Source organism: Lolium rigidum, chromosome 7 (assembly GCF_022539505.1).
Source record: "Lolium rigidum isolate FL_2022 chromosome 7, APGP_CSIRO_Lrig_0.1, whole genome shotgun sequence".
NCBI lineage: Eukaryota > Viridiplantae > Streptophyta > Magnoliopsida > Poales > Poaceae > Lolium > Lolium rigidum.
Window position 1 is genome coordinate 290,767,106 of NC_061514.1, and position 13,956 is coordinate 290,781,061.

The 13,956-nt window shown below is 45.9% G+C and overlaps 1 pseudogene; it reads right to left on the minus strand.

The window, feature by feature from the left end:
* Positions 1-11,234: 11,234 nt before the first annotated feature.
* On the minus strand, positions 11,235-13,347 carry LOC124672979 (annotated as a pseudogene).
* Positions 13,348-13,956: the final 609 nt, after the last annotated feature.

Genomic DNA, 13,956 nt, shown 5'->3' on the forward strand with positions numbered 1-13,956 from the left:
TTCAGGAATATATTCACCATTGAACCATGCATTAACTAACATGAGTTTGTGACTTTGACTAATTAACTCTATGAAGTATGCATCTACGACACTTAGGCTTAGCAATCTGTAGCAGGATATCAGCTTGCAAAATTATCGGATTGGCATGTTGTAGTCTCGAGTTACCCATCATAAATCCATTGTTTCTTGTACTGAATTAGATGCTTGCCATTGTTATATTTTTTGATAAGATGCATTCTTGGGTACTCAAAAAAATGATGCGCATTATAAATCTGTAGTGTTCCTTTTACTGAGTTTGGTACCAGCCACGGTCCTCTCTGTTTGTGTAAGGAAAAGAGGCAATCAAACGCATATTATGTAGTGATTAGAAACTAGGACCACACTTCCCTGTCTTCATTTGAGAGTGCAACGAACAAAAGCTTCACCATGCAATTACTTGAGTCCGGTCTTCAGACTCCCTGAGTCCCAAGCAAGTCATAGCCTATTTGCATGACCATGTTCATGAAAGTACATTGCTTGATTCTATTTGAACTTACTTCTTTCATTCTCCTGTCATATTCAGTGTTTTCTGGTAATCCTGTGTGAGAGCATTGTCACTTTCCATATTGATGGTATATACTATGTACGCGCATTTTAATTGATGCCGAAATTGTTACCTATGTACTGTGCGATAGTCAGTTCGCTTCTATGCTATATATATCTTTTGTCTTGCTTCCTTACATGCAGTGGAACGTCTTCAACGTCCGGTTGAAGATCGAGAAGTTGTAAAGCGATAGAGAAGTACCCTCACCGTCGAGGGTGTCCTGGTTGCCTCTTACCTCTCTAGGTCTGTTCTCGATTGGTTTCACCGGAGTTTACATACTGTGGTTGTTAGTGAAAATTGTAAGTTTATTTTTTAACAGGAAGAATGTAGGTGACAAATTGTTTCTTGCACATTGAATTGCTACATACTGATATTACATACTGGAAGGAATTCCAGATTCTTGTTTATGTTGGATGATGTGATTACTTCTGCATTATTGTTCACTGTGCTGGCTCTACTGGACTAGGTGCATTAATGTTTATATTGCCTCTAATTAGATTTTCTGGAACTTTTTCGAAGTGCCTCTAAATAGGGTTTTGAAGCATTTCTTAGAGTTACCTCAAATTATCTTTTGGGGCATTTCTTGGAGTTGCTTCTAATTGTGTTTAGGGGCACATCTCAAACTGCCCCTAAAAATATTTAGAGGCACGTCTCAAACTGCCCCTAAAAATATTTAGAGGCACGTCTCAAACTGCCCCTAAAAATATTTAGAGGCACATCTCAAACTGCCCCCAAAAACATTTAGAGGCATATCTCAAACTGCCCCTAAAAATCTTTAGAGGCACAACTCAAAGTGCCCTTGAAAACATGTAGGGGCGGTTTTTAAAGTGCCCCTAAAAACAATTAGAGGCACAACTTAAGTGCCTCCAAAAATATTTAGAGGCAAAACTCAAAGTGCCCCTAAAAACCTTTAGAGGCAGTTTTTAAAGTGTCCCTAAATGTATTTGGAGCATTTCATTCAAAGTGCCCCTATTTCAATTAGGGACACAAGCATCCGGGGCACTTTTCATAGTGCCTCTAAAAGTAAATAGGGGCACTTTAGCTACCTATTGGGGCAGTTTGAAATGCCCCTAAATCTGTACCGTACAGTAGTGAGTGGTCCAAACTAAGGTGCAGCAGTTGCTTGCAGGAGTCAAACAGGAGGTGATGCATGTCCCGTTCAGCAAGGCGAACATTGTATAGATGGAGCCTTGTGAGGCAACGAAGAACACTAGGATACGCACTGAAAAAGCCAACCACATCCCGAGCTTGCTGTACCATAGACTCATTTTCCGTGTCCCTAGGTCCCTTCTCGTTTAAGATTGCAAGTTTCAGTTCTTTTACGATGTCGCCGTCAATGGCGTCGCTAACTAGCAGGCCAATGTCACGCGTGTAGTTGCCAATGGGATAGAGCTGAAGGCATAGCTTAGTGATGGTGTGTTCCCTGCGAGCCTGAGCCAAGAAGCCGCGAGTAGCTCTTGTTAGAGACGCCATTGCTTGGTCGATCTGGCGTGCAGCCCCTGAGCATGGGGAACTAAGGAAGTCCTTGACATGAAGTTCGAGCTCAGGAAGTAACCAGGGCAGGTTTCTCCACCGCGTCGACAGCACGCTAGTTCTTGCTGCCGTGGCAAGGTCGACTGTCCCCAATATGAAGATTAAGATGTCATCCGTCAGCGCGCTGAGCCTATCTTCTTCTTCCTCTACTTTCTGCAGCAATATCCTCCATCAATACAGCTAATTGAACATGTTGATTGAATCCAAAGTAATACTGCCTTCATCTCAAGGCTTAAGGCTTCTTTTTTTTTTAGAAATATCAAAGCAAGTAAAGTTTGATCAAAATTTTAGAATAATCTATTAGAAAATATGATATTTTGTAGATAGCACATAAAATATATTTCATTATCTATCTAATAATATTAATTTTATATTTTGCATGTTAATATTTTTAATAAAAACTTGATCAAACTTAACATAGTTTGACTTTCTAAAAAAGAACATTGCATTGCTATTGTTCCGGTATGTAAGATCATTTGTTTGACATAGTTAGAGCATCTCTAACAGAGCCCGTAAATACCATCCAAATTGAATTTTTTTCGGCGGATTTACGGGTTCGGGCAGAAAGCGACGTAGAACAGCGTCTGAATCGGAGGCCCGGCCCGTAAAACTTTCTCGGGGGCCCGAGAAAGTGAGCGCACGGGCCCTATTTATACAGGTCGCGGACCTTACTCCCCTCCGCCGCATCCGCTTCCTCCGCCGTCTGCGCGCTTGCACTTCCGGCGAGAAATCCCGTTGTTGCCGCTGCCGCATCGGCTCTTCCGCGACCTCCACCGCGACCTCATGGCTGGCACCGGTAGCAGCGGAAGGGGATGCGGGTGGATTGGCGGCAGCAACTCGCCGCCGCGCCCCCTTGTCTTCCGCTCGGAGGCCGAGCGGAGGAAATGGAACCGCTCGGAGGACGCGCGGAAGCGGAGCGCGCGCCAGTGGACAAACTGGGGGCTGACGCCGCCGGGGAAGCTCACCTCTACGCCAATAGTGGCGAGGGCTCTTCCTCCGGCGCGTCTGGCCATGCCCTTGCGCCGCCCGTCGACGAGAGCAGCAAGGACGAGGAGGAGGAGGAGGAGGAGGAGGAGGAGGAGGAGGTGGAGGGGGAGGGGGAGGAGGAGGAGGTGCCGGCGTGCACCGTCTTCAACTCTGCGGACTACGTCCTCAACGATGAGGAGGAGGCGACGGCGATCCAACAGGTCGTCATCTCGGAGGCCAAGGCGCGCGCACGCTTCCGCCGCGAGGAGGCAGACGCCGTCCGTCAGGTCCGTGCGTACGAGGCGGCGCAGAAGGACGTCGCCGTCCGCCGCGTGAAGCAGGAGGTCATCGACCTCGACTCCGAGTAGGTCGGCAACAACGGCGTCCTCTGCCGCTCGTTTTCAGCCCCGGTAGGGCCGAAAATTAGTTAAATTAGGTCGCACGGCGGAGGCTAATCTATATGTAAAATGTATTTTGTGATCGCAATGTCGATCATGCAACTATGTAGTTCGAATTTTAGTTTCATAAACTTGTTTGCGATGATCAATTCTACCGCCATATTTGAATTTCGTTTTTCGGTTTCGAATACGGATGCTGTTCTACGACACCTCCAAATCCAGTTATTCGAAAAATTAAACTTGCGTTTTTCAGTTCGTCCGTTTAAAGGATCTGTTAGAGATGCTCCTAGAAATCACGTGGGGTGGCTGAACAGCAAATGGAAGGCATAGCACAGCAAAATCAACAAAAGAAGAAGCTAGCAAAGAATTTACATGGTCGTGCACAATATTTGACTCAACGGATAATAACCTCCGACCCTGCCTCCGATTCCAGGATGCCATGAACCAAGGTGCTCCTACTATTTCTCAAGCGATCAATCGTCTAAATTTTATTCAGAGAGGAGAACTAGGAGGAGAGAGCAAACATTGCTAGCTCCAGACGGGTCCGACCAGAACCCTATATAAGCAGAGAGTCTCCAACTTGTCCGAGACGAAATCGATTCGAACAAACAACAGCCTTACGAGTTACGACTGCTTTGGCACGATAAATTAGGTTTGTATGATCGCGTGATAAATCTACTATTGTTAATCACAGCCGTGCCGGTTGGCGTGGATGCATGGCCGACGAGGCAGAACGAGTCAGCTGTTCATGTTCTGTTCACCTCTCGGGACGCCGACGAGCGTGCCATATATATAATTGTGGTTCATGACCCACAGCCGGCGTCTCCTAAAGCGTCTCTAAACGGTGCTGGATCAAGCGTTTGAGGACGTGTTTTGGTTGTGTCGTGTATGGAGGATGTAGCTCTCCAGCCGCGATCACAGACGTCGCCCCCAAACACTTTTATAGAGTTTTCGAAAACACAACCATTTATTAAATATAACACACAAATAAATATATTTGCCAAAATTATTTTCAAATTAAAAAATACAACAAATAATAAAACAACTAAACAAATGTAATAAATAGGGCTAGGTCAAGGCGCCGCTGCATTGCTGATAATCCTTGATCCTCCACATATGCTCAACGAGATCGTTTAGAAATTGCTCGTGAACATTGTTGTCACGGATCTCTGCGTGCATGGCGAGGAAATTAGCAAAATCTGCAGGCAACTCATGATCAACCTCCGCAAGAGGGCCCTGGCACTCATAGGGACCAACATGTTTCCTGACTTGATTCTTGCGGTCATCCTCGATTATCATGTTGTGCATGATCACACAAGTTTGTATCACCTCCCACATTTGGTCGTGAGACCAACTTAGAGCAGGGTACCGGACAATTGTAAATTGAGCTTCAAGCACACCCAATGCCCACTCGACATTCTTCCTACAAGTCTCATGTCGCGAAGCAAAGTGGCAATTCTTCTTACCTGATGGAGCCAGAATTGTTTTGATAAAATTGGACCATTTTGGATATATACCATCGGCAAGATAATAGTCTTTGGTATATCGCTGGCCATTGATCTCATAGTTGCATGGTGGAGCATGACCTTCGACTAGTTTGATGAACACCGGAGACTGCTGCACACGTTGTTGTCATTGTGTGATCCCGCCATGCCAAAGAAAGAATGCAAAATCCACACGTCATAATCTGCCACAGCTTCAAGCACCACACTGCAATATCCATGACGCCCTTTGTATATACCTTGCCAAGCAAATGGGCAGATCTTCCATGACCAGTGCATGCAATCGATGCTTTCAAGCATCCCAAGGAATCCTCTCGCAGCATTTTATGCCATGATCCTTGCAGTCTCTTCTTCAGTTGGCCCTCTCAAGTAGTATTTGCAAAACTTTTCCACCACAGCTCAGCAAAACTTGTACATGCACTCAATGGCAGTAGACTCACTCATGCGAAGGTAGTCGTCATGTGTATCAGCAGGTGCTCCGTATGCAAGCATCCTTATGGCGGTGGTGCACTTCTGAATCGACGAGAACCCGGCAACACCTACAGCGTTGTGCTTCAGCTTGAAGTAGGGGTCAAACTCTCGAACGACATGGAGGATATTAATGAACAAACCCTTGCTCATTCTATATCGGCGCCGAAAATTGTCGGCCTGTGTTGCGTCATGTGCGAAGTAATCGTTGTGCAGCATGGTAAGCCCCTCCATCCTCTGTCGGGGCTTCGACTTCTTTCTCTCCAGCCTTGATCCTCCATGGCGCGGATCTTCCGCTTCTCCACCTCAATGTCAAGCATGTCCTGGAGGGACGTGATGATCAGCAAATGCTCTCGGATGTCGTCGTTAAAGGTTGCTCGTCCTCCAGCAGTCGGACACGCATCTCGTCGTCTCTATCCATGTCTGAAGCAAAACTAATGGTTAAAATTCAGCCGTGGCAGACGAGGCAACGAACAGCGGCCTATCGTGCCTACCTGACAAGGCGTCGAACACCTTATGTGCGTGGAGGTGGGGCGGATTTGACTCCGCGTTCTGGGACGCGCTAGCAAAGCGGCGGCGGCGAAAAGGCCGGCGAGAGAGCCAGCCGCGATGACGGTGCCCGACTCAGAAGAGATCTGTTGTCGAAACGGACGGCAAATCGAGCGGTGGCGGAGGGGTGGGAGGCGCGGGAGGGAAGGTGCGACGAGAAATAAATGGCGCGAACCAGCCGTTATGGAAGTGGTCACCGACAGGTGGGTGCCCGCCTCTCATTTCGTTGTGTCCGTCGTGTCCGGAGCGTCCCATGTGGAGCGGGGATGGGCTCGGGTTGCCGGACACCGTATTGGGCCGCGTCGGACGGAAGGAGCCTTTGGGACGTGCGGCTGGAACGAAATTTTGTCCGGCGCACCCCAAATCTCTTTGGGAGATGCTTTAGGGACGCGACTAGAGATGCTCTAACGCATAGGTCGTGCGCGCGCGGCTGAAGACAATGCCGCTTCTGTCGGAGCTTCTCTTACGATGTGAAAATGGAACAACTGGGATAAATGTAGTAATCAAATCTAGGTATTTAAAAAAACTAGTTGAATGCCCGTGCATTGCTACGGGATACTATTATTTTCACTGAGATTTGCACTTTTGTATATGTGATAATGATCATCTATAAATATCATCTCTTATGCTTGCTTCACCTACACGATGCTCACCACACACCCCTTAAGTTTTTCTCCGGCATACAAAAGAATAATTCACATAAATGTATTCCAACTATATTCCAAATATTAAAAATCCAATTTAGTTATGAGAATGTTATAATTATATGACATATAATTTATATACTTATCTATTTCTTGACACGCTTAATATATTTATAGTTTAGAAGAAATTCTTAGTTTATTCTCGTACAAATTTCGCGGAGTTTCCATTGACATCTTCTTCATCATATTTAACCAATTGTACCAAAAACTGACCCGGTAACCTTGATGAACAATATATGTTCGTACCAAAAGCATAACACCCACTGTCACTTATATTATGTATGGCATGTCAAAGAACATCCAAGAAGAAGCATGAGTTAAAAAAACACGACCATTTTAAAATGGAAAAGGACGAGAACACAAGAAATAGACATTGGACTTAGCACCTTCCTCACCGGTCACCAAGCACTCAACATCTTCAACAACAAATATTACACAATTTCGATGTCCAACACAAGCGGTTGTCAATGACACCCAACCCATTCGTAATGGTTTGTTGAATTTTATCTATGTAAATAAAGACGACATGTCTTAATTAATTTTCTGATACAAGACGAGGATGTTATGGTTTTATTTAGTTAAAGAAGATTTGTTATGGGTTTTATTTAGTTAAAGAAGATTTGGCCTTTGCATGGACATAGCTATGAAGCTGACCAAAAGCTTGGTCTCTTTGCTATTTCTATGATGCCAATCTAGGTGATACTCCCCGGTTTTCTGAAAGCTAATTAATGTTGCTGGTTTTAAATATAGAAACCCTCACAAAACATTTACTACATGACAAAAGCATTCACACGTATAAATAGGTATTCACATATTTTCTAGTGGTAGTACATGTGTATATGAATTACAATGGAGGAGTATACAACATAAAATAAGACAATGATATATATCTCAACGTCAGAAGTTCTAACTTAGTGATAAATAATGAACGTGTGACGTGACGGCTTCATAGCTCCACCAGCTGCAAGGTCTTGTCCTTCTTTCTTCTGATCAATCACCGAATTCAAAATTACTTGTCCATTATACCCTCGTTATCTTACCATTTTAATAACCTAAATTAGATATTAATGAATCGTGTAAACCAAGAAAGAACACGTCAAATAAATATAAAAGCATAAAGCATCATGTAATCTCTTTTTACCGAAGCAGACACAACCATATCATCTTGTACATTCGCCCTAGCAATTGAGAGCAAAATAACTTGGGGGGGGGGGGGGTCTAAAAAAGTATGTGCCGGTGCACAACACGTTTTTATAGTGACTCATGTGACAGTGCGGTCACATCAACTTATATTGTTGATGAGTACGGGTTTCTGTTCTCTAGATCTCATCTGACCCGCCGACATGGTGGGAACACTCCTTTTCATTTGTCCATGCATGCACCGAAAATTGACCTACTTGGCATGCGTGTCACCTCGTAGGTGCATCCTTCTTCGTCGCCACACGTGGAGGTCAGTTTCTCGTGTGCGGCCGTGCATGTTGCATCCTTGTCCTGCACATGTGTTTCATCCACTCGAAGATATCGCACATACCACACTTGGGCATCCAGTGCTGCCATCAGAAAGTCCGCTAAACCAATTTAAAAAATGCAACATAAAAGAGAGGAAATTGTATGCAGGAAGTAAAAGATGAGAGAGCTGAAATGATTAACTGAACCACAATTTAGGGCATGCAATTGCTGCGGATTGGACCATGTGCGTGTTGTGGATCTGAAGCGACATAAATGAGAAGATTATACGTCGTGTTCCGTCATCGTTGCCATGGACGTGTGCAAGCGGAAAGCCCACTATGAATGCACGCCATGAGCGACGCCGTGTCCGTTGCTATCGCCGTTGGGTACTTGGACACAGGGAAGGGCGATACCTTGCCCAGATCATCCTCTACTGCTGCTACCGCACCCACAAGCACTCTCATCGTGGGTACTATGACCAAGGACGGATATCGCTATGTCCACATGTACCGGGAACACTCCTTTCCATCCGTTCATGCATGCAGCAAAAATTGACCTGCTTTCCATTCGCGTCACCTTGTTGGCTCGCTTGTTCATCCTTCCTCGTCAGCGCATCACATCGGTGTTTGTGTGCACGTCCGCATAGGTGCGGCCTTCCTCGTCACCACACGTGGAGGCTAGTTTCTCGTGTGCGGCCGCGCATGTTGCCTCCTTGTCATGCACATGTCTTTCATCCACTCGGTGATCTCGCACAAACCACATTTGGGCACTGAAAGTCCTGAAACCAATCTGAAAAGAGCACCATAAAAGAGAGGAAATTGTATCAGGAAGAAAAAGATGAGAGGGCTGAGATAAACTGAACCGCAATTTAGGGCATGCAATTGCTGCGAACCGGAGCTGGTACGTGTTGCGGATCTGAGGCAACATAAATGAGAAGATTGCATGTCATGTTCCATCATCGTTGCCATCGATTGGTGCACACCGCACGCCCAATATGAATGCACGACATGAGCAACGTCGTGTCCGTTGGTACCGCCGCTAGGTACTTGGACACAGGAAAGGGTGATGCCTGGCCAAGGCCGTCCTCTACTACGGCCACCGCGCCCACAAGCGCCCTAGTCGTGGGTACTCTGACCATGGATGGACATAAGTACGCCTACCACTGCCTACGTAAGTGCCTTCGGAAACACCATGGAGCCGTCTCCATCACGGCGAACATCTCAAGCGAGAGGTTGTCGCCAGCATGGTCATTACCGCTGCCGCCTGCCCGCACTTTCGGCATCGTCGCCCCCATCTAATTTCCTACGGACAAGTCAAACTTCATCTGCAAGGAGGGCATATATATTCTGGAGATTTAATGCAGCGAAATCACGTCCAAAGATTTTAGCCTCACGGTGCAACGCGATCTCATCACAGGATTTTGAAAACGACGGTTGCATGAAAACTTATGATTTTTTCCAAAGGAAATGGCTAAGTTACCGGTCCAATAACTACTTTTATCCTAGCAACTTCCATGCAGAGTTGTGTGTGGGCTTCGACGTGCGCGTAGAATTAGGGCTTAGGCCAAATTAGAGTCCTTATTTTTTTAGTTATGTCAATTATTTGGCTAGCCGTTACCTCTTATCAAGAACTCGCTTAAAGTAAGGAATCAAATTTACTAAAAAATTAGTAGACAGAAAACATAATATTTTTTTCAAGATCTAATCATAATCATATTCATGCTCACCTTAAGTTGTCCATAAAAAAAATAGCGTCACTTTATAAAAGATTACACTTATATATTTCAAATTTAAGGATCTCAGTTCGTTATTTTCCAAAGCACCATATGTCCTTACTCACTACTTTTTTAAGTTGTACTCTTCTGCTTATATGCTCCAACGTGCAAAGCACAGAAAAGACCCGCGACCTTAATTCTTGACGGTTGATATGATCCCATAAAGAACGCTTCATCCCGTCAAAAAAACATTGATTTCCAGTAGTGAAATTCTTCATCTCCTAAATAATACTCCATAGAATTCAATCTGTAGCAGCACACGGACATATTTGCTAGTAGTGTGTATGTGTATAATAATATTAATGAGGAGTATATATATATATCAATAGATTATTACAACGAACCAACACTACAAAATATTATCCGTGCCGAGGACAAGACCTTGTCCCTAAGTTGCTTTGCTACTAATTCTTGCTCATCCCTGTTTGTTGGAAAGACGCCTCCTACAGGGGGAAGTATTGTAACCATTGCCTTGCAGCGCTTGCATGCAGTGGCGGAGCCAGCATATCAACTCTATGTAGTCGGATTGAATCTGTGTAGTCAAATACACATGTTTATATAAATTTTTTATTAGTTTCAGCATATTTGTGCTTATATTGCCAAACAACAGTGTAGTCAATTGACTACACAGCTAAGGCTTGGCTCCGCCACTGCTTGCATGGCACTTCACCGCTTGTCAGAATAACCGACTTCAAGTCCTGAGCTCGATCCATCACGTTTCTTACAAATAGCAAGTGTTGCTGCAGTTGGGGCCTGAAACCAGCAAACTGGAATTCTTTCAATTGCCACTTGTTACAGTTCATGAACCTAGGCATCTTCCATGAAGGTTTAACTTTTTCAGTACCAAAATATCTTATTCTTTCTTCGTTACCCTCACGGCATGGATGAAAGAACATCTGCATTCAACCACCAACATCCAAGTTAAAAACGGTATAGTAGAATTCCCACCTAAGCCTATTCTAAAGTACATTGGTGTTCTTAGATCGAGAGTTAAATTTATTCCAATTAGAAGTTGAAAAGTATGAGTACAAGTACCTCAACATCAAACATTTCAACGGATGGAGCAGCTTCTAGGAGATTTAATATCCATAACAGGTCAAATTCCATATAGATGCCATGAATAGACAGCTTCTTTAGACTATTGAATGCAGTGCAGAGTTGTTCACCTTCTGGTTGCATCCAGATCTAATGATAAAAATAAATAAAGAAAAGGTAAGAATGAAAAAGATTGTATGTACACAGAGGCAAGTTAGTGTGCACTAGGATAGTCAGTTGCTAAGTAATGGAATGCTTCCTGACAAATGTAAATCATAAATAAAATGAAATAACTTGATCAAGGAATGAACCAGCAAAACTAGAAAAATCCTAGCCCTGATCCTACTTTATGAAATAGCACAACCACAATATAACAACTATCTACTGAAGTTACCTTTTCTCCGTGAAAGCTTAAAGTTAGAGTATGTATGTTTGTGGCACCATGTAGAACCTGGCTTAAACTAAACTCTTGGTGGCGGAGAGTCACAGAACAGTGGAGGCACATTTCCTTCAGCGATGGGACAGAACCAAAACACAAGGGAGCCTCATAATACACCCAGTGCTGCCAACGGAGACGCTCTAGTTTTGGAAGGCAGAGCACCTCAGCTCTTTTCAATGAGGGCAAGTATACTTCTAGAACTCTGAGAGTTGAATCTGGCGCATTGATCTTCCATACAGAACCATCCCCGGTGTCACAGTGGTCCAGACTAAGGTGCAGCAGTTGCTTGCAGCAGTCAAACAGGAGGTGATTCATATCAGATTCAGCAAGGCGAACATTATGTAGATGGAGCCTTGTGAGGCAAGGAAGAACACTAGGATACATACTGAAAAATCCACACACGTCCCATGCTTGCTGTAACATAACCTCGTTTTTTGAGTCCTTGGGGGCCTTCTCGTTTAAGATTGCAAGTTCCAATACTTTTACAATCTCGCTGTCAATGGCATTGCTAACTAGCAGGCCAATGTCACGCGAGTAGTTGCCCATGAGATAGAGCTTAAGGCATAGCTTAGTGATGATCTGTTTCCTGCGGGGCTGAGCTAACAAGCTGCTAGTAGCTCTTGTTAGAGCTGCCATTGCTTGATCGATCTGCTGTGCAGCCCCTGGGCATGGGGCACTAAGAGCAGGTCTAACAGGCCCCTTATAACCCGCCCACCCCGTAAAATTCCGGCGACATACGGGGCAGGCGCGGTTTGGGCCGTCTAGCAGGCCCCGTATTCGGGCCGCCCCGTTTCGGCGAAATACGGGGCCCAGGAAATCGGCCCCTCCGCCCACTATTTATGCTGGCCGCAGGAGCGAGTGAGGGGTTAACCCCTCACTCGCTACCCTAGCTCCGCCGTGCGCCGCCGCCGCCTCCACCCCGCTCCGGCGAGCAATTCCTCCCTCCCCCGCGCCGCATTCGACCCCAGCGCCGAGATGGACGCCCGCCGCCGCAGTAGCGCCTCCCCGGCGAGCGGATCGAAGCGATCCCGCTCGCCGGACAACGTGGAGGACGCGTGGCGGCTTTTTTGCAAAAGATCCGCCGCCGGCAGCCGCCGCGCGGCCTGCAAGTACGACGGCGGGGAGTTCGTGCCGGAGAAGCTCGTCGACTTCACGCGGGGAGGCCGCTGGTACCACGAGGACCCGCCGCTCAAGCCGATGAGCGGCCCGAAGTTCTCGGCGTGGCTCACCGAGTGGGAGCGCCAACGCCGGGTGAACGAGGCGTGGAGGGCGATGATCGGGAGCACCAGCGGTGGAGGTGCCCCGCTCGCCGGCGAGGAGGAGGAGGAAGCCGAGGAGGAGGAGGACCCCGCCTTGTTGAAGGCGATTCAAGACTCCCTCAAGGAAGCCGCGGAGAAGGACAAGGCGGAGGAGGAAGAAAAGGCTGCGGCCATCGCCGCCGTGAAGGAGGCGGAGGCGCGGGCGGCGCAGGCGCAGGCGGAGGCGGAGGCGGAGGCCGATGGGTTCATCATCGACCTCTCCGACTAGAAGTCGCGATCCTATCGCGCATTTTGTATGTATGTAGGTACGTCGATTTCTATGTATGATCGACGAACTATGAATGAAACTTTCCCGCGGTTTTAAATTTACAAATATACGGGGTCAAATACGGGTTCTGCTAGACGGAGCGGTGTCTGATCGACCATTTTTTTTATACGGGACGAATTTCGAGCGTTATACGGGGCAGAAAAGTAAGGGGCCTGTTAGACACGCTCTAAGGAAGTCCTTGACATGAAGTTTGAGCTCAGGAAGTAACCAGGGCAGGTTTCTCCACCGCGTCGACAGCACGCTAGTTCTTGCTGCCGTGGCAAGGTCGACTGTCCCCAATATAGAGATTAAGATGTCATCTGTCAGCACGCTGAGCCTATCTTCTTCCTCTAATTTCTGCAGCAATAGTACATCCTCCATGAATACAGTTAAGTCAGCATGTTAAGACTGGAGCCAAAGTATGATCGCGTGACACTATTGTTCTCATATGTAAGAAGTAAGATGATTTGTTCGTCATAATTAGAAATCACATGGAATAGCTGAACAGCAAATGGAAGGCATAGCACAGCAAAATCAAAAGGAGAAGCTAGCAAAGAACTTAGAAGTCGTTTGGAAGCCAGGCTTTCATTTGGTTTGTAGCATTTGGAAATGAATACATGTATTCATTTCATTTACATTATAATTTCAGAAATAGATACTTGTTTGGTTGCCACAGGAATTACAAATGACAGCAGAATTTAATATTGAATTTGTAGAGGCTTCCATAGAGAATCGTAAATGACAGGTCTCAGTTTGGAATTGTGTTTACCCATGGGGTCATTTTGCTGGAATTCCTAAATAAAATGACGGCCCAATTCTGTGGCAACCATGTTGAAATATTGGACCCACTTTTAGTGGCCCAAATTAGATTTCAGTTTTCCCTATAAATCTCAAAGCCCACATAGTGGCAGCCTTGTGAGTTTGAGCCCAAGTTGGTGGCAGCTCACTAGTGAGTGGCAAGAGGTGGGAAGTTTAGTCCCACATGGAAAG